Below are 21,448 nucleotides of genomic sequence, written 5' to 3'. Positions count from 1 at the left end.
GTGATATTCTGCATCCCTAATTTGTTTTGTAACAGGTCTTTATTAACAATTTCAGTTTGAACTGCTTTACAGAAAATATTATGATTAAGCTCACTGTCTTCTACTGCTGCACATTATTGTTGCACCAAGAAGGACATGCGTTATGTAAAAAATATAAATTGTTTAATTGGTGAGTGCTTTAGAATAATCAGTTGTGATAAATCCATGCTGTTTATAAGGAATATTGGACTGTTTTGGAAATGTATATTAATATTAATATTAATATTTTAATATTGATATTAATATTAATATTAATATTTATATTTTGGCACACAAAAACATACGTTTCTTAAATGGTCCTAGAAATAGCTTTGGTAAGTGTGCTTCTGCTTATCACAAGTTGCTGGGTCTTGTGATTACAAAGAAAACGGTCATAATTAAGGATTATACCATGACCCCCCCCAAAACGTGCACGCTGATTGGCCAGCGTGCCCGTTGTAAATCGAGATATACTAATGGAAAAGGTCCGGTTGCGGACTTTTTCCCATTAGTATAACTCGTTTTTTTAAAACACTGTCTCGCTATGTTAAAAGGGTTTAACATAGCGACACAGCTTTAAAATAAGCAACGGAGATCTCCGCTGCTTATTTTAAAGCCTGTCTCAATGTTAAACCCATTTAACTTAAAAAGCAACGGAGAAAGAAGATCTCGCTATGTTAAATGAGTTTAACATAGCGAGACAGTTTTAAAATAAGCAACGGAGATGTACATCAGAACTGCCGCGGATGCCAGACATCTGAAGGGCAGTAAACAGGCATTATACTATGCCATTATTTAAGAAAAGTAACAGTTTCTTTTCTTAAATAATGTCAGGACCAACCACGCCAACCGGTGGTAAGCATTACCACCCATAATATATCTTTCTTTCTTTCTCTTAATACCAATGGCATGCTCTAATTATTTTTATTGGTCTTCTAATATAAGTAAAACTACCTTGATTACATGCAGTCTTACAACTAAATCATATAGTAGTACGTATAGCCTTCCTTCTGCGCTTCAGCAAATTGCAAGGCAGTCGGAAAGGCTATTTAGTACTCTTGCCTTGCAGTTGCCCTCTTGCCTTGCAGTTGCCCTCTCATTCCTCATCACAACTGTTTCTGTTTTACAGTGGACTACATACATACTGATTTACAAAAGTCCTGTTTTACAGGATGAACATGTCATTCTTCTTTTAAGAAGAGGGAGGATATAGGATTGTCAAACTTGGATGATCTAGAGACTTCAGCAATTTCTGTGACATTTGAAATATCCTGTAGGCTTCTGGAGAAAGACTTTCTGGTACTATGTCTAGAGCCTTCTATGTGTACTCAAGGACCGGATTGAAAGAACTGTCAGCAGGCATAAAGTTCAGTAGACTGGATATAGATAAGCTAATCCTCAATTAATGTAGAGAATTCTGTATATAAATTAACTCTTAAATTGTGCAAACAGTTCATAAAAATGTGAATGTTTCCCATCAGTGGTCAGTGTCTTAGACCAGCCTTTACCTTCCAGTAAGTAAATTGTCAGGCAAAAAAAAAAAAAATCACATAAACTGATGTGAACATTGGACAACAATAAAGTAATGTCCCAGTATGGATAAGAACTATCAATAAAATCCATTTAATAATAGCATGGTAAACTAAAATGCAGCAGCAGTTGTCTGAGCACAGTACAGATGGGAGGCATATATAAAAACAGAGGTTACACTACATGGTATGGGGAAAACAACTGACTTAACAACACATGCAGACTTCATAATGTTCTTTTAAAATGATTCATCATAGTTCATGCCAACTTTAAAATAGGCCATCTAATAAAGAGGACAGCTAGGCAGCAACTCTTGTTGGATTTTCATGAATATCACTCATATCTTTTGAGTTATTCTTGCTGCTCAGATCTTAGTTTAATCCCTGTTGGCCTTTAGTTATATTGTGACAATGATAACATATAACAAAATAAACACATGAAGAAATATGAGCAAAAGTGTGCAAGACTCAACCAGAAATAAAGAAAGCAGCAAATTATCACCATGAGAAACCACATGGTGATTTCAGAGTACAGATAATGCTGGAATAGGGAACGAAACATTTTTGTTTTTATATTTGTCTGCATTTGTTGACATAAAAATTGTGATTGATATGGCCATTTGCAGTGAATGCCTGGCAATTAATAATAAAGTTCTGTCCTGAAATGCAGATGGGCCTGGACTTAATGAAAGAAGCCAGACTCTAGGGATATAAAAATGAGGATGTCGTCCAATGTCAGCTATTTGGAATGATGAACCATCAGCAGGGTCAAAAACACCTTCATAGTGGTTGTGATAACAGAACCCTTCAAGTTGTTTCTTGCTTGCGTGCAGGCAGGCTTCCCCTGTATCTGGGAATGTATAGGCTTCAGTTATGTGGGAGAAGGGCATCATATTGGACAAACATGGAGAAGAGAGGGAAGCAATAAGAAATATATGCATTTTATTAGTTGTGCTGTTAACTAATAATGCTTTCACTCCTCCATATATACTTATAAACGTTTCCTATAGAAAATAATTCAACAGATATATATATATATATATATATATATATATATATATATATATATATATATATATACACATATATGGGATCCGGACACATGATCGACTAGCATATGTCCGAATCACAAAACATCAAACACACATACACAAAAGCGCTTATCATCGACAAGCGCTTCCGTGTATGTGTGTCTGTTTCATAGATCAGACTACAGTGAGGGTAAGGGAAAATTCCCTTTTCCCCACTGTAGTGCGATCTCGGAGTGAGAATAATAAAGTAGGGGTGTGTGGGGGGAGTAGGGGGGGTGAAATCCCCCTGCAGAAACGTAGGTTTTTTTTTTAACTACACATACACTGAAATGCTTTTCGATGTTAAGCGCTTTCGTGTATGTGTGTTCGATGTTTTGTAATTTGGACATATGCTAGTCGAGCATGTGTCCTAGACACATACATATATATATATATATATATATATATATATATATATATATGTATGTATATGTTGAGGCAGGGATGTGTTTTAGCACTTTCATTCTTCATTGAGCAAGAACTTCATCTGAAACTGTATATATATATATATATATATATATATATATATATATATATATATATATATATATATATATATATATATATATATATAGATAGATAGATATAGATATAGATATATACATAGATCTACTTTGCAAGCTCAAACTTTCAAAACTTCAAACTTTATATAGTCAAGACCATAACATCGCAGTTTTGAAAGTTCGAAAATTCAATAAAAAAATTTAAAACAAATTTTGTTTTACATTTATGCAGGGGAGCAAGCCCCCCTGCACCCCCTGCAAATGAAATATACCAAATCCGAAATCGCACTGCAGTGAAGACTACTGTAAATTTCCTGTTCCACACTGTACAGGGATCTCCTTTTGAACCATTCAAAGTTTTAAAACTTTGATCTTATCATCTGGACCATAAGAAGTTTTAAGTTTTATATCTATATATACGGCAAGATTGCCATTCTATACATTTCCTGTAGAGTGATTTGTCCAAGTTCCTCGAGGCAAAAAACACACATATGCCATCATGACCAATTTTATTAATACAACACAAAGAATATTATACTACAAAATATTTGAACTGGTATATTTCAAAACACAATTGATTGTTAAACTATTTTCAGATATGTTAACGCAACTTATAGGAAAACTTTACAATTTGGGCACCGTTGACTGCTTACCCTCCGAAGCAGACACGCAGCATTACTCTTGATGCTCACACCAATCTTAAATATTTGTTAAGCAGTGTACCTCATCTCACCTCACAAGCAAGGGAGAAGGGAGAACAGAAGAGTGGGCCACCCTAAATCCCTTTTCTCTGCCCACCAGCCTGACTACACTCTGCGGGACTGATGTCATGCTCTGTCTTGCATGCTTCTCACCTGCTGCTTCCGACTGATGATCAGCCTCTTTTCACTTTCTTTGCCCCCTGGTCTTCTATGTCCCCCGTCAGGATTGAGGGTTCTGCATTTGATGAAATATCAGCTTCCTCCTGCCAGACAATGTCCTGTACAGTCAGTGCCATGTGTAATTTGAATAAATCTAGCTCTGCATCACTCAAATGTATTCCACCCTCTCTACACCAAACAGGATTTGTGTCATCAATGTTGGATGCTCAATTACTTTCACACCCAGATCTCTCATAGCTCTTGACACTGTATGATTGACAAGATGCCTAGCCCTGTCTAATGTTGTAAAATTAGTCACCTGTTTTAATATTACCCTGGGGATATCTCTGACCATACTATAATCATATGTGGATGTTTTGTCTTAACTGGACTAGATCCAGGCCAACAAATGTCTTTTTCTTTTGTGCACCCACCCTAAATTGATCCTCCCATGCACAATTAAAATTTTGGAAGGGGTCCAGGGAAGTAAATATTGTGGGAAGAAATATCCAGGGAATTGTTATGGCTAGGCTTATATAGGCCCTAGGGCCGATTGCCTAGTACCAACCTATGAACCTATGGAAACCCCCAATACTGCTTTTATCTTTTCAAACTTAGCAAACAATTGACACCACAGCAAATTACAAAATCCAATTCACTTCTGCAAGACCCAACACATTTCATCCTGGTTTGATGACTGATCTCTTCTCCACTGATTAAACAAATGAGTGCCCCAGTATAACTACTGTGTCATCTGTAAAATAAAAAAAAAAGATAAAATGCCAACTGAAAGCAAACAAATTTATGCAAAGTTCATGTCATCTTATATAATCCAAATAAGCCCTGGATGCCCAACACCCTGTTTTATTAATGACTTCAGTTTACTTCAATTTTAAATAAATGCACGGGCAATCCACTGCCTTTTACTCCATGGGAATCTAGAACTTTATGCACCATACTGATGAACGCTGGTGCTGACAATACTATACACTGTCTTGTTCTAAAGACCACTGCCTCATACTGAACCCCTCCCATACTCTTTAAACTTTTCATCCAGCCTACTGGACATAATGCCCTTTCATGCTCTGCTATCAACACCACTTGCCTGTTGTGCCCTAACTGATCCGTCTTTACCCTCCTTAACCAAATCCAAGCACACAAACATCCTTCCATCTTAAATAACCTAAGACTTCCCTTACCCTAAATGCACCCATATACATGATCAACACCTATGAAGCATAACTAGCAAGTCTCCTAACACCACCTGTAAACATTTCAATAAAATTCTAAGCACCTGTGTGGTCTATCTTCATTCCTGTCTCTTAACCTCTCCCATCCTTTCAAAATTCTCGCTGCCAACCAGTCTTTCAAGATACCATTGCAGACATATAATTTTGCTGTCACACTCAAGGCTGCAAAATGCACTTCAGTTATTCACACTGCCTCCCTCATTGCCCACCTGTATACTACGTAATGCATGACTAACTCCACTGGCCATCTCCTCTGCTGCACTGGCAATTGATGGACAAACCTTGCAAAAGCAGTTGACACAGTGTTGTATAAATTGTAGGTTGATTTGTTGCACAATGTCTATATAAGTCATCCCACAGTGGATAGTCAAAGTCCCAGACTTCATCTGGATTGACTACTGACCTCTGACTTGCTGTTGGCACCAGTTCCTGGAGTCTGGAAAACTGAAACTGAGAAAAGATATTGGCTACTTGGTTACCCCTGCCAGGTACATGCCTAGCTGAAAACCTAAATTTGATTATTGAGTTCTGTAAAACCAGCTTCCATAATACCAACAACTCTAAAGGGGATTTGGCAGTCTTCTTAGTCAACACCTGCACCACTGTCTTATTGACTGTATAAAACATCACCTTTTTGTTTTTCATTTTACTTTTCCACACTGCTGCAGCTGTCCTAATTGGCATAATATCTAAAAAATGCTACATCCATTCTCCACTCTTTTGTCCAACCTTCTGGCCATTGAGCTGAGACTATTCTCTAGCAAAAAAGGCTCCCATGCCATCTGCCCCAGCTGCATTGGCAAACAAGCTCAACTCCTCTTACAAAAAGCAGTCACTCTGCCAGAATGACACCCCTTTAAAAGAATCAAGTAACGATGCCCACAAACTCAAATCTTTTTTGACCAGCTTTGCGACTCACACTCTGTGATGCTTGCTTTTACCACCCTTCAGTAAATAGGCAATTAACCTACAAAACATCCTACCTGGACTGATAGCCCCACAAGTAAAGTTTAGTAAGTCTAGGAACTCCATCACCTCTTTAATCCTTACCTTGTCCCTCACTTGAAACTGACCAATCTTTGCAGCAACTTTACCAGCTTATCCTGTATTAAACAAAATATAAGATAAAACAAACAAGAACAAAAACTACTGTAAAACACCAAAATAAGAAAATCGAGAAATCCACGTTGTCAAAACACCAAGTCCACAAAGGATTTATTTGTTAGCGCTTTCATGCACATTCAATACGTGCACTTCCTCAGACAAATAAAATAACAATAATAAGCACATTAAATACCAAGTTAATAAAATCATTAACTAATTAAACTATAATTAAGCAGTAATTAATCAATTTATAAAATTATAATTATAAAATTTGAGCCTGTGTTATATAAAAAACAACACCTAATAAATACCTAAGTTCACAATGCATTAAAAATGCATAAAAATACATAAAAATGTATCATAACTAATACTGCATAATATATAGGAAAAGACCATTGGGGAAATATATTTGTTCCTTACAACAGATCCAATACAAAAATGCATGATACATGAAAACCAAGCATATTCATTAAATATGCACTTTGTCAGTTGACTTAAAAATTCTCACAAATATTAGCATTCAAGGGCTTTTAATCTAAGTAAACATTTGATTGAACATGAATCATTTATACCTGGATAGACGTACGCATTAGTATGTAATTGCCACAGCAATTCTTGTTCCTCAAGTTTTAACTGCCAGGCACCACCCCTAGGATTCTTAGGGACACTTTGCACTACAAGAAAAAGAAAACTATGTGTTTTAAACTCATTTACATGTCTTGCTAATGCATTAGTCAGATTGCATCTAGAAACAGCATATACATATTCATAAATACGTTGTTTGACTTGGCGCTCGGTTTTCCCAAAATAGAAAACCGGACAAAATTTGCACTGAGCCAGATACACAATGCCTTGACTTTCACAATTATACTTCTCCTGTATGGAATACTGAAAGCCATTAATACTAAAAGAAGGGCCTGTTAATATATATTTGCAATATTTACATCTACCACATTTAAACAAACCCTTAATTTTCCTATGTTTAGAATGTGGTATCTCAAACAACTTCTTTAAGTTTTGTCCTTTTCTAAATGTTATTAAAGGTTTAGGACCAAGAACTTTATTCAAAGTTGATTCTTGGGTAATAAGACCCCAATTAGAATATAATATATGTCTAATATCATAGGATATGTCATCAAACTGTGTCAAAAAACTAGTTATATATTCACTCTTGTCAGTTAAAACTATATCAGTGTACTGAGATGTTAACAAAGGGTCGTCAGTATCATCATGGACAAGTGTCTGTACGACATTTAAAATAGGACCTAGCAGTCTCTTAGACCTTTTAGACATTACTTCTTGGATCAAAATATGAATTAATGAAGTAGGATACCCTCGTCTAATGAACATGATGCATAGGAGATTACATTCAGTAATAAAATCTTCTTCATGAGAGCACATTCTGGAAGTTCTGACAAGTTGGCCTTTGACCACTCCTCTTTTTTGAAAATATGGGTGGTTACTGGTAAAGTGTAAGAAAGAATTACTGTAAAAAGGTTTACGGTAAATACAAGACCTATATCTACCTTGAAAAGTATCTTTACTTAATGAAATATCCAAAAAATTAATTGTATCCATGTCAAAACATGAAGTAAATTCCAAAAAGGAACAAAATGTGGACATAGTGTCAACTAAAGCTTGAGCATCATCAGAATAATTTCCCTTTATAATAAAAAACATGTTGTCCTGATAACGCGTATACCGAATGACCATGTCTTTGAAGAAATGATGAGAAAATAAATAAGTGCGTTCCCAAAATGCCAACACAGAATTTGCAAAGCTGCCGCCACATGGAGAACCCATGGCGACACCTGATTTTTGTAAAAATATCTCACCGTTAAACATAAAATAATTATTAGCGAGAATAATTTCCAACAAGGAAATAATAAGATCAATGTCTTTACCTGGCAATTGCTTCAGCAATAAAAAATCTCTAACCCATGACATGCCTACATTGTGTGGTATAACAATATATAAATATTTTATGTCCACAGTAAGAAAGCCATATGATGCATCAAATGGTATGTTGTTAAGATGTTCTAAAACATACCATGAATCAAGGCAAACTTGGGTTTCTGTTTTCAATGCCTGCTTTAATCTAGAATCTACCCATTTAGCGCAAGCATATGTTATTGATTTGCGTCCATCAAAGATTGGATGCAATGGAGGGTCCTGTATGTTCTTGTGGAGCTTAGGTACTCCAAAGATGACAGGCGTTAAAGGGGTTGGGATACAAAGATAATGATATGTGTCTCTGGAAATAGTACCATCGATAAATAAGTCACTCAACTGGGATTTAATGCTATGATAAGCTTGGTTAAACTCGTTCAATGACACTTTAACATAATGAGATGTAAGAAGCATACTATACATCCTATGCGTATAGTCAGCTTCATCCATAAACACAGCGCCACCCCCTTGTCTGGTTGCTTGACCCAGATCTTATGTACCTTGACATACTCAATAAAATCTGTTTGATCTGGAGTAATATTGCAATTCCTAACCTCAGATTTACGATAGTAATTAGCAACCAAAAACCTGAAGTGAATTTCCGTCATTTTCTCAAACAATCTCAGATTAATATCCAATGGTGGATTGAAAGTACTAGACACATATTCGGTGGTAGAAATGTAGTTAGAATTACTAAACAGTAAACTAAGATTAAGTTTACGCACAAAAAGTTTTAGATCACATAACAGGCGACCAATATTAGGTTTCGAATTAGGAATAAAGTTGAAGCCTTTTGCTAAAAATTCGACCATGTCCTGAGAAATATTCATGGAAGAAAAATTATAAACATTAAAGTCACCGCTACCACTATAAAGAATATTTAGATGTTCAAGTGTTTCTGTTCTGGTTACCTCCTGCGCCGGCCATTCTTCTTGCGCTGTTGGAACTGCGATTTGTTGGAATTGGCCGTATTTGCTTTCGTCATGAAGCCTTTCCTGCGAAAATCCTGATTGTTATTACTGACATTGGAATGTTGTTGGTTTAATTTTGGTTATTTTTGTTTATAATCCTGTCACTGCATCAGATGTTGTTTTCCATGGAAACATTGTTTGTTTGAGGCGAGTTATTGATGTCATCTGAAGGAGACAAAGGTACTGCGTCGGTTGCCATAGCAATACCAGTACCAAAAGTTTCGTGATTTTTTCATATAAGGTGGATCAGGATAAGCTTTATGTTGCTGATATGCAAGTTTATCTCTATTAATTTTACACTGTTTAGTGTCAAAAATTTTTGAAAGTAAGGATTCAATGCTAGAAAAGATGCGTTTGTAGTCGTATTCATAACAACCAAAGTCTAGATCAGAAATGATTTAGTTATCCAATATTTCCAGTTGTTGTTGTAAGTCAAGCATCTGTTTCTCATACTGATTGATAAGCACTTCTAAAATCGCAAAACCCTGCTTATCAAAAAATTGAATCAATTGTTGATGAAAATCAGAGTTTTTAACAACGCCAAATGGATACTTCCACTGTTGCAAACCTTTGGGAATTAGTTGAAGCCTAATACATTCCCTAAGATATAAAATTTCGGTTTGCAACTTTTTGAATTTCAATAATTTATTGTCAAAATCTTTAAGACGAAAAACAATGTTGTTGACAGGATTCTGCTGAGTTACAGGTTGGCCATTATTAGTAACATCCACTCCGTTGAACATATTTGGCAAAATGAGAAAGTTCTGTAATAAAGACAAACCAGTAGGGAGTACATCAGATTCAGTTGGTTGACTCGAATCGATATCACCACCACTATGTACCATACCTAAAGAGTTATTATTATTATTGTTGTTATTGATAACTGTTGTATTATTAATAGATTCAATATTACCATGTTGTTGAACTGTTGTAACTCGCTGAGCGGGAGTTGGTAATAATGAACTTGAAGTAGAAAAAAGTGAACTACCGGTGTTGAAAACGACACCCGGTTTAGGTCTAACAACAGCCTGATTCACCTGTTCAGACATTCTCCTTGACAGGTCTTCCACTTTCTGGGTAAGCTGCTGGACTAAAGCAGTCAGGGTGCCGATAGAAATTCTGATGATGCTCAAGCTTTAGTTGACACTATGTCCACATTTTGTTCCTTTTTGGAATTTACTTCATGTTTTGACATGGATACAATTAATTTTTTGGATATTTCATTAAGTAAAGATACTTTTCAAGGTAGATATAGGTCTTGTATTTACCGTAAACCTTTTTACAGTAATTCTTTCTTACACTTTACCAGTAACCACCCATATTTTCAAAAAAGAGGAGTGGTCAAAGGCCAACTTGTCAGAGCTTCCAGAATGTGCTCTCATGAAGAAGATTTTATTACTGAATGTAATCTCCTATGCAACATGTTCATTAGACGAGGGTATCCTACTTCATTAATTCATATTTTGACCCAAGAAGTAATGTCTACAAGGTCTATGAGACTGCTAGGTCCTATTTTAAATGTTGTACAGACACTTGTCCATGATGATACTGACGACCCTTTGTTAGCATCTCAGTACACTGATATAGTTTAACTGACAAGAGTGAATATATAACTAGTTTTTTGACACAGTTTAATGACATATCCTATGATATTAGACATATATTATATTCTAATTGGGGTCTTATTACCCAACAATCAACTTTGAATAAAGTTCTTGGTCCTAAACCTTTAACAACATTTAGAAAAGGACAAAACTTAAAGAAGTTGTTTGAGATACCACATTCGAAACATAGAAGAATTAAGGGTATGTTTAAATGTGGTAGATGTAAATATTGCAAATATATATTAACAGGCCCTTATTTTAGTATTAATGACTTTCAGTATTCCATACAGGAGAAGTATAATTGTGAAAGTCAAGGCATTGTATATTTGGCTCAGTGCAAATTTTGTCCGGTTTTCTATTTTGGGAAAACCGAGCGCCAAGTCAAACAACGTATTTATGAACATGTATATGCTGTTTCTAGATGCAATCTGACTAATGCATTAGCAAGACATGTAAATGAGTTTAAAACACATAGTTTTCTTTTTCTTGTAGTGCAAAGTGTCCCTAAGAATCCTAGGGGTGGTCCCTGGCACTTAAAACTTGAGGAACAAGAATTGCTGTGGCAATTACGTACTAATGCGTACGTCTATCCAGGTATAAATGATTCATGTTCAATCAAATGTTTACTTAGATTAAAAGCCCTTGAACGCTAATATTTGTGAAAATTTTTAAGTCAATTGACAAGGTGCATATTTAATGAATATACTTGGTTTTCATGTATCATGCATTTTGTATTGGATCTGTTGTAAGGAACAAATATATTTCCCCAATGGTCTTTTCCTATATACTATGCAGTATTAGTTATGATACATTTTTATGTATTTTTATGCATTTTTAATGCATTGTGAACTTAGGTATTTATTAGGTGGTGTTTTTTATATAACACAGGCTCAAATTGTATAATTATAATTTTAGAAATTGATTAATTCCTGCTTAATTTTAGTTTAATTAGCTAATAATTTTATTAACTTAGTATTTAATGTGCTTATTATTGTTATTTTATTTGTCTGAGGAAGTGCACGTATTGAATGTGCATGAAAGCACTAACAAATAAATCCTTTGTGGACTTGGTGTTTTGACAACGTGGATTTCTCGATTTTCTTAAACAAAATATACCTCGTTTCATATCTATCATCAAACTCAAGAACTTCAAAGGTTTGGTGGTGTCTTCCTACTTGACTGGTGATAACAGAACTTCTAACTCATTGCACATAGCAATGAACTCCCACAACACTACCTAAATCACCTTCCTTACCCTTCCCAATTAGCAAATGATCATCGAAATAGTGAATTATCTTTTGGGTTATCTCCCACTGCTGCCACATCCATTGTAACAGATAACTAAACTTTTAAAACATAGCATAAGTGACAGCACAGCCTGTTGGTATAGCCTTATCGAAATAAAGTTTTCCTTTCATAAACATCCCTAGCACTGGTCAATCAACAGCCCTCACAGGCAATAAATGAAAGAAATATTCAATGTCCAGTTTCACTAACCACTGGTCTGCAAACTCTCTAATAAAACAAACAGCATCATCAAGTGATGAATATTGAGCCTTCGTATTAGTCTTCATAATATAGTCATTAACTGAATCCCGTCTCAGAAAAGTTAAAGATGAATTAATTGGAATTTCCCTTGTCTCTTCTTGGGTACCAAGGCAAAACGTGACACTCTGAATAACTCAAATTGTAGCTTCTCGAACAGACCTAATAATGCCCCCTCCCCCACGACTTCCTTTTCATCAAAGCTTGCAAAAAGATCGATAATAAAAACCCTTGTATGACTTCTTTTGCCATGTCCTGTTGGACAATCAATCAAATAGCATTACAACACAGACAATCTAACAGAGGTGTAACAGCACTCCTCTCCTGGAGAAACATTGAAAGAGAGCTGAATCCAGCAGTTTGGCTAGGACGCTGACAGACTGGCAGCAGATTTTCACTGCTCTGCTACATTGCTTCTATTTCTGACAGGAAATTATATTTCTAAATTATTCTAATTGACTTTTTATGCGGATGTAACTACTTTAAGCTATTCTGAGGGATATTATCAAAAGATTGTTTTTATAACTCATTGTTTTCCTATCAGTCTTTTATTTGGAAAATTTCTTCACTCATAATCCTGTCATGAGTCACACAAAAATAAAGTCTCAAGACTCAGCTTTGAAGAAGGAACTGTATCTTAACAAGATACAAGACATTTCACTAAAAATGGACAAAATGGACAACAATATAGACAACTTTAAAGAAAAATGCTCAAAAGAGATGGATCAAATTCATGAGACTTTAAAACAACAAAAATCTCAAGTATCTGGTATAGAAGATGTTCTAAATAATATGGAAGGGAAATTGTCTGGAGATGGAAATAACACTGAATTGGTTTTGAAGCAAAATACTATTTTACTAAATAAAATAGATGATCTGGAAAACAGATCTTGGAGAAACAATATTCATATATTTGTCTTACCTGAAAAAATAGAAGGAGAAAGCATGACAAACTTTTTAACACCTTGGTTCCCTGAGGTTGTAGACTTGCCTGAAGCTATATGATATGGCACAGAAAGACCCCATAGGTCCTCGGTTACACCTTCTTCAAAAAATAATCCTTTGCGGAAATCTACTATTGTGAGATTTTTTTCATCTCAAGACAAAGAATTAATTCTTAAAACAGCCTGGTCCAAATCTTCAGTCAAGGTAGCAGAAAAGATGGCAAGATATGACAATAATTATTCTGCTTACATGATGTCTGAGAGGAAATGCTTTTTACATTTAATAAAAGAAATCAAGAAGAGACAGATTAATGTCTACTGACTATTCCTGCCAGACTTAAAATATTTCTTCCAAATAAAATCAAATCCTTTGAAGATCTAGACACTGCCATGACTTTCCTGAAAACGAATAATATACTGCAACAAACAGAAGACATGGATTGGAACAAAATCTTCTTTAAAAGACAAGTTGGAAGAAATGCATGGAAAATTAGTGAAAAGAAAATACAAATTAAAATCAAACATACTTTTAAACTAGTTTGTTTAGTACCATTTAATCTTACAAACAAGTAAAAATATATATATTTTTCCTCATGATAAAAGTTTTTATTCTCTAAATTGTCTGAAAAAGCAAAAAGGAAACTTGCATGAATTCTTCATTAAGGTAATTCAATTTTTACTACTACTTTACTCTAATATTTAAATTCATTAACTAACATTTAACATATTATAAACATTACATATACATTCTCTATGGTCACATAAACATAACCTTATTAATTGTGACACTTCTATCATTCTATCATCACTTACTATACATTCAAGTTTCCTTATTTTTTTCCTTATAAAGTTAATTTGTCCTGGTCCCTTCAATAAAACACATCACACCAAATGACTTTTGATGACCTTTATTAAATTTCCATAACATATCTTTGATCACCAACTTTATTAATTACAACTATTCATGATATAATTGATTCTAAATACAGCATAACATCCTTGTAATGTTAATCAGGGCGTACCTACACACCCTGCCCCAGTAAGCAATGTCCATACCTCTACTCACTTACTTTACTTATGAAGCAGCATCCCATCTCACTTCATATGCCATTCATTGTAATGTTAATCAGGGCAGAGTACCTATTCACCCTGCCCAACAAGCAGGATCCATGCCTCTGCTTGCTTACTTTACTTATGAAGCAGCATCCCAACTCACTTCATATACCATCCATTGAATTACCTTCCACCAAATAAGCACCACCCTTATATCAGCTTGTTTATCTATTCAGCAAGCTTCCTCCAACTACTCATTTCCTTTCCCCAGATCCTTGAAATGAAGATCCAGACATCAGAGGGGGAACAGAAGAGGACAAGCCTATCCCTCTTCTCCTCCTACCCCAACTGATAAATACCCTACTCCCCTAATGAAAAGAGGGAGGGTGGGTGTGTAGCAAGTTCACTCCAAAATGTGATTGTTTAACCCAACTACACTAGACTAAACCTCTTAAGCCCCTCCCCCATAATTATCTCACTTCCTCCCAACCATCCCTGCCTCCACATAACCCTTTCACCTCCCCAACCCACTTATCTCCCCTTAATATTAACCTAACCCCCCTCATGAAGATGTCCTGGGACAACTTAGTTTGTTGCCAAACTTCATTTGTCCCAGTCCCCTTCAATAACACACATCACACCAAATGACATTTGACGACCTTTATTAAATTTCATAACATATCTTTGATCACCAACTTTATTAATTACAACTATTCATGATATAATTGATTCTAAATACATCATAACATCCTTTTAATGTTAATCAGGGCAGCGTACCTACTCACCCTGCCCAAGTAAGAAGCATCCATATCTCTACTCACTTACTTCATAGCTTCATAGGTTCATAGATTAGTGCTAGGCTAACTGCCTTTGTGAGACATTTTAAGCCTAGCCAAATATCCCCTGTGAGATTCAAACCCTGTACCTTGTGTTTGTAAGGCAAACACCTTAACCATTAGGCCACCCTCCCAACCCTTACTTATGAAGCAGCGTCCCATCTCACTTCATACACCATTCATTTTAATGTTAATCAGGGCAGCATACCTAATCACCCTGCCCAATAAGCAGGGTCCATACCTCTGCTCACTTACTTTACTTATGAAGCAGCGTCCCAACTCACTTCATACATCATCCATTGAATTACCTTCCACCAAATAAGCACCATCCTTACCTCAGCTTGCTTATCTATTCAGCAAGCTTCCTCCAACTACTCATTTCCTTTCCCCAGATCCTTGAAATGAAGATCCAGACATCAGAGGGGGAACAGAAGAGGGCAAGCTTATCCCTCTTCTCCGCCAACCAGCCTGACCAGGCTTTTCCCCCTCCCTTCTACCCAAAATTGTTCAATCCACTTCCCATAAAGAGAAGAGGCAAGCCAAACATCATTTGGTGTACCCATCATCTGTAAAGCACCTTAGAATCCTATCATAAACCCCTTTGTCATGCCATCACTGAAACACACCCTAATGAAACTAAATAAAGTAGGATTTCCATGACCCCGTTGTAACAATGGAACATCCACACCAAGAGAACACATCCCTTTTAGCCCACTGCCTTCAAAGCTGAAATCATGGATCATCCTGAATGTATCAACAACCTATAACCACAAAAAAAACACAAACTATAACCCCTTGAACTCAAGATGGCACCCAGTCAAACAACTAGTAGCAAGTCTCACACCCAGGACCCTGTTACCTACCTTACTTCTTAAAACTCTACTCACAAAATTGACCCAAACACCCAAGTGAAATGATCCTTGTGCTGTTCTGTAAAACCTTAACCTGGTATGTAACATTAACACTACCTACTCAAGGGACAAATTTGTCACCCCAAGATACCACCCATTAGGCACAGACTCCAGCATCCTGTCAAACACCTCATTGGCCCTTCCCCCACATATGCTTCAAACAACTAGATATGTGAATACGACCAGCCTAGATTGCAAGAAAGCAAGGATTGAACTTCACTGGCTTACAGGAATCATGTTCCTCATAGTTCCATATCGAAAATTCTGGCTAGATTCCATTTTAGATATATGAATAAAATAGCTAGTTTACCAGAGGCCTAAACCAGTGACCTTAAAGTACCCCTGATCCTATGATTGGACTCCACCCCACCCATGAAAACCCAAATCTCACCTTAAACAATCCTCTCCCTGGATTACCATGACGCCACATGCCTATCCTTCAACTTGCCCCTACCCTACCTTGATAAACTCCAACCCTGCTGTATCATCATTAGCACAGACTTATGATTACCAGCTAACCCCTTGTGCCCCACTCCCACAATCAAAAACATCCCCATAATCAACATCCATTACCTTCCAAAACCATTTCTGACACAGCTTGGACCACTGCTCACCATGCAGTCCTCCTGTAATCTCATTGTGCACCACTCAAGAGACCAAAACCTCCACTGCAACAGTTTTTAAGCTCCCTCACTTCCGGTCACCAGTCAATGTCAACTCAAATTCCATTTTCCTTCAGTAACTATTGCCCATTTGTGCTCCCCATGTGTAACCTCCTCGCTCTCCACTGCTTCCATCATCTGTGAATTCACTGTATCGAAACCACTGGAACTCGGCACATCACCACCTACAAAGAAAAGGACAAAATTAAACCCTCTAATAGGAATAAGAAGGCTCCACCTTATACCCACCTATTCCAAATTACAGCCGCAGCGTTCCAAGACCCCATCTGCAAGAAAGAAGAAGCCATGTAAAACATCCAAACACATAACACACATTCCAATACATCTACAAGGAGAACCCATCCTGCCAACCTGGGAAGGAATGTACCACCGCCACTCCCCTCTATGGCAATGCAGCCATAACTGAAGCTATGCTTCCTATGACCCTATCAAATACCCAAGATAAATTTAACTACCAGTGGAGTATATTAAAAGTAAACCCCACACCTAAAGGGACCTATCCATATCCACAACCCGGGTAACCTTGCAAATCCAGACCACATCCATTAGTGCCCTGTATAAGTCAAGCTAACATATTGTAAAACCATCTGCCTAGTTCTTAACCTTCCATCTCCAAATGAGGCACACTAACCAACCTAATGTGGAAATAAAGTTATCTGCTCCTTATTTGAGCAGTTCCAATAATAATTAAACCCCATTACATTAATTCATGCATAAAGTCCAGGTTTGTCTGTAAAATTAAGTAAAATACATGTTGTATAATCTGCAAACAGCTTTCTATCCACATAAACCACACTGTTCATATGTTCCCTTTCTCCTGCTGCTATTTTATGTGTCATGTAAAGCTCTCACTCATCTATACACAAGGTTCAGCCCCTTATCCTCAGAAACTGTTGAATCTGACCCATAATTTGAATTAATGAACCAACAAGCTATGCCCCTCCCCAAACATCAAAAGCATGAGCCTTTCAACCCTCTACTTTTAACTGTGATGCTTAGTACCGGAATCCGACAACAAAACCAAGCCTCAAAAATTCTTAAGAGCATTCGACCACATATTAAATAACTAGGTAACTTGCTTGACACTACCACTGAAAAGTAGTTCCTATCAAGCCATTCTGCCAGAAATGCAATACTGCCGATTCACATTTACACCTAGTGTATATATTATATACCCATACATATTTTTATAAAAATATATCATATATACATTTACCAATACAACACACCCGCACACACACACACACCCTTACACCAACCCATGTACAATACACAAATTCAATTAAATGCATAGAACAGATAATCAAAACCCCCTACCCTATGTACACGGCTACCAAAGCCTATACCCCCACCACCACCTGCATCATTACTAAACCATTAAAATTCTATGTCTCCTCCTGCACAAGAAAAGAAAATGTAAGATCTCAGCACACACATCCACTCAGGCCTAAAGCCAACCTTAAGTGCCACTGGGGCACCCTGTTCAACTGTGCTGCCCCTACAATGGCCCGCAGTAACCTCCCCATCTTCAACAGAATGCCATCTTAGCAGCTTCACCCCAAAGCTGCTTGTACTGCAATCATCTGGAATGCAACAAACACTAGTTTATGAAAAGTACGTGGTTGCATAAACTTGAGGAGATAACCGGCAACTAAATCTGAAACTTCCCTAACAAAAGCAGATTAATGACCTAGCTCATAAGCCCTGTTGCGTTTTAGTGCCTCTAATTCAGTAGCAACCTTGTCAAGGGAATAAAGTCAGAAAATCATGACGGACATTTGAGTTTCCAACTTCCATCTTTAATTATTTCCACTCATTTACTAGCAAATCACAAGCTTATGAAAACGGACCCAAATATGAGGCAAAATCTGGATGTTCTGCAAACTCTGTACAGTTGAGAGGTATGATCGCACTATACTAAGATTTACAAAATAAACTGGGCCCACGCTTGCCTCTAAATATGTAAAACCCAAACCCAATGCATGTCACCACATGCTGGCTTCACTCCCCAGATCATCCTTGAGATTCTTTGAAAATCCAAAAGTTTTAGGAATAACCCCCCCCCCCCAACAGCCCATCACCGCAGGGCAACACATCCGAAACTCAAATGCTTTTTTCACTGTTAAGCATTACTGTGCCACTTCATAAAACACACAAAACTATGCGGCTCCTCCTTGAAAACTTGTCTAGTCAAATCATAATTACCGGAAACAGCTAATACAGAAAAGTATCTCACTCCCCATGTGGAGGGCTTCAACTCCACACCCTCATCCTTACATGCTTTAACTCCACAGTCAAGCAACCACGTAACATGAAAAAAAAACACATAAAGTGAATGCTGGTACAGCTACCGAAATCACACCCAAGGTAATTGGCTGAATATTGTCACCTACTCCAAATAACTTCAATTACATAAAACCTCAACTAATATTTTAAAAGTCCAAGTTAATGCAGATCAGCTTAAACTCAATTTCAAATCCCTACTAAGTGCAATACGAAATAAATACCAAGCATAAAAACCTATAACCAGACATGTGTACGATCTTTACTTCTTCGGGTTTACCTGGCAAGAAAAAGACTCTTTGTAATATAAAGTTGAGAGCTAAAGTAAAATCACGACTCCCCTCGAGCCAGTATTCCCTTATGCGCATGCGCAATTAAACTGTGGTATCACAATCTTTTCCCGCGAATAGAGCACTGGTGGAAAACAGTCCTAAGTGTCAAACCCGTGATGCTGGGCACTATAGTCAGAGGAATGTACCACTACACCATCGTATTGGACACCACTGAAAAAACCCTAACAGTGCAAGGTCACTGTCAAACAAACACAATACCCATCCTTCTCCATCAACTATAATCCCATCTTAATCGGAAGTGAACAAAACCTCCAACAACATCCAATGGCCCAGAAATATACCGGAGAAAGTTTATACATGGATTTACTCTCAAGTTACACTCTGCACACTGAAACTTGTGTTTCCTAAAATGAGGCAACCCAGCTACACAGTTAAATGGTGATGTGCATGGGCAGTGAGTGATATCATGCTGAGAGCCCTCAAAACACCACAAAATGTAGCCTGTGAGTCCAAAGAGTGCAGCCCTGCTACCAGAATGTTCAAGATACCATCCGGTGACACAAACATCCTACCAAACTGAAGAACCACACACCTAATTCACCCCACTGTGCATAGCATCACCAATTTCAATAGGGAGAAAAAAAAAGGTGGGGACTAGCCGAACCAGATGAAATGGAAAACAGCCTACCACTACCCACCCTACTACTGCAGCCATCAACCAACCATGTTGTTAACCAAAGCCTAACATTAGGATCTTCAGACTGCTGCAACCACCCTCACAGTCCTTAACCATAAACCCTTCAAAACAGACCACCTAGCAATCTAACAATCCACAGAGAAGGACATTGTGGTAAACAACATACAAATACTAGCACCTACCTCAACTTTGACTAACCTTACCTACCTCTTCCCTGCCACAAGGCCTACCTGACCACCGCAACAGCACCTAAGGTCGTCTCGGACATGAACTTGCACTGTAGCAAGTTCACGCCAAAATGTGATTGCTTAACCCAACTACACTAGACTAAACCTCTTAGGCCCCTCCCCCATAATTATCTAATTTCCTCCCAACCATCCCTGCCTCCACTTAACCGCTTCACCTCCCCAACCCACTTAACTCCCCTTAATATTAACCTAACTTCCTCCATGAAGATGTCCAGGGACAAATTTGCTTGTTGCCAAACATCATATGTTAATTAAAATTTAACAAAAAATCTTACAGTGATTCAGTTAATTAGTTAAGCTTGCTCTCATTACTTAATATTTAAAGATTTATTGTGCAGTTCTGATAAGTATCTCATTTATTATGTTTCACTGCTTTTTTTTGACTAGGGGCATGAGTAGTTTATTTATAGTTAGTTGTCCCTGCATTTGATGTTTAGGTTCCTGTCATTAGGGTTAGCTTAGGTGAATGCTAATACTGTAGGTATTTTATTTTTCAGAGCTGTGGATGTGAATGTGGCTAAACTATTGCTTTGCTCATGTGTTCAGGGTGTTCTTCTATGCTTCTTGGGAGATTGGAGGTTGGGGATAATGCTTGTGGCTGGTACTGTTTCTTTCTCTTCTTGTGCCCTCATTTCTTTATTTCTCTCTGTTTGCCTTTTTGTACTTGTGCTGGTTGTTGTTAACAAGCTGAATAGTGTGGTATTGTAGCCGTAGGAAGTGTGCTTTTTTGATTCGATGTGGGAAAGTCTAAGGAAATGACACTTGCGCTATTTGATCACCATGAAAAATGGCTTCACTAAATTTGAACATATTAAGCCCGAGCACTTTTCTGGAAAGCTTGAGGCTTGGTCGGGCAAATTAAACTCAAGCACTTGCTTGGTAAGGTTGAAGCTTGTTCATTTTTTTTCTTCTGTCTTCTCTGGACTGATTTGACTTGACGTGGTTTCCAAAGTTGTGAGCATTAGTTTGTATTCGTTTGGATGAGAAGATAGAGTGATCTCAGCTGTCACTCAAAGGAAGTGGGCAGAGGAAAGAGAAATCTTGACATTTTGCTGGAAGGGAAGTGATTTCTCAAATATTTTAGACTTTTATCTAT

The sequence above is a fragment of the Protopterus annectens genome, chromosome 11.part0 (assembly GCF_019279795.1).
Source record: "Protopterus annectens isolate FY-2018-M chromosome 11.part0, PAN1.0, whole genome shotgun sequence".
In the NCBI taxonomy this organism is placed as follows: Eukaryota; Metazoa; Chordata; order Ceratodontiformes; family Protopteridae; genus Protopterus; species Protopterus annectens.
This window is presented reverse-complemented; position numbering follows the sequence as displayed.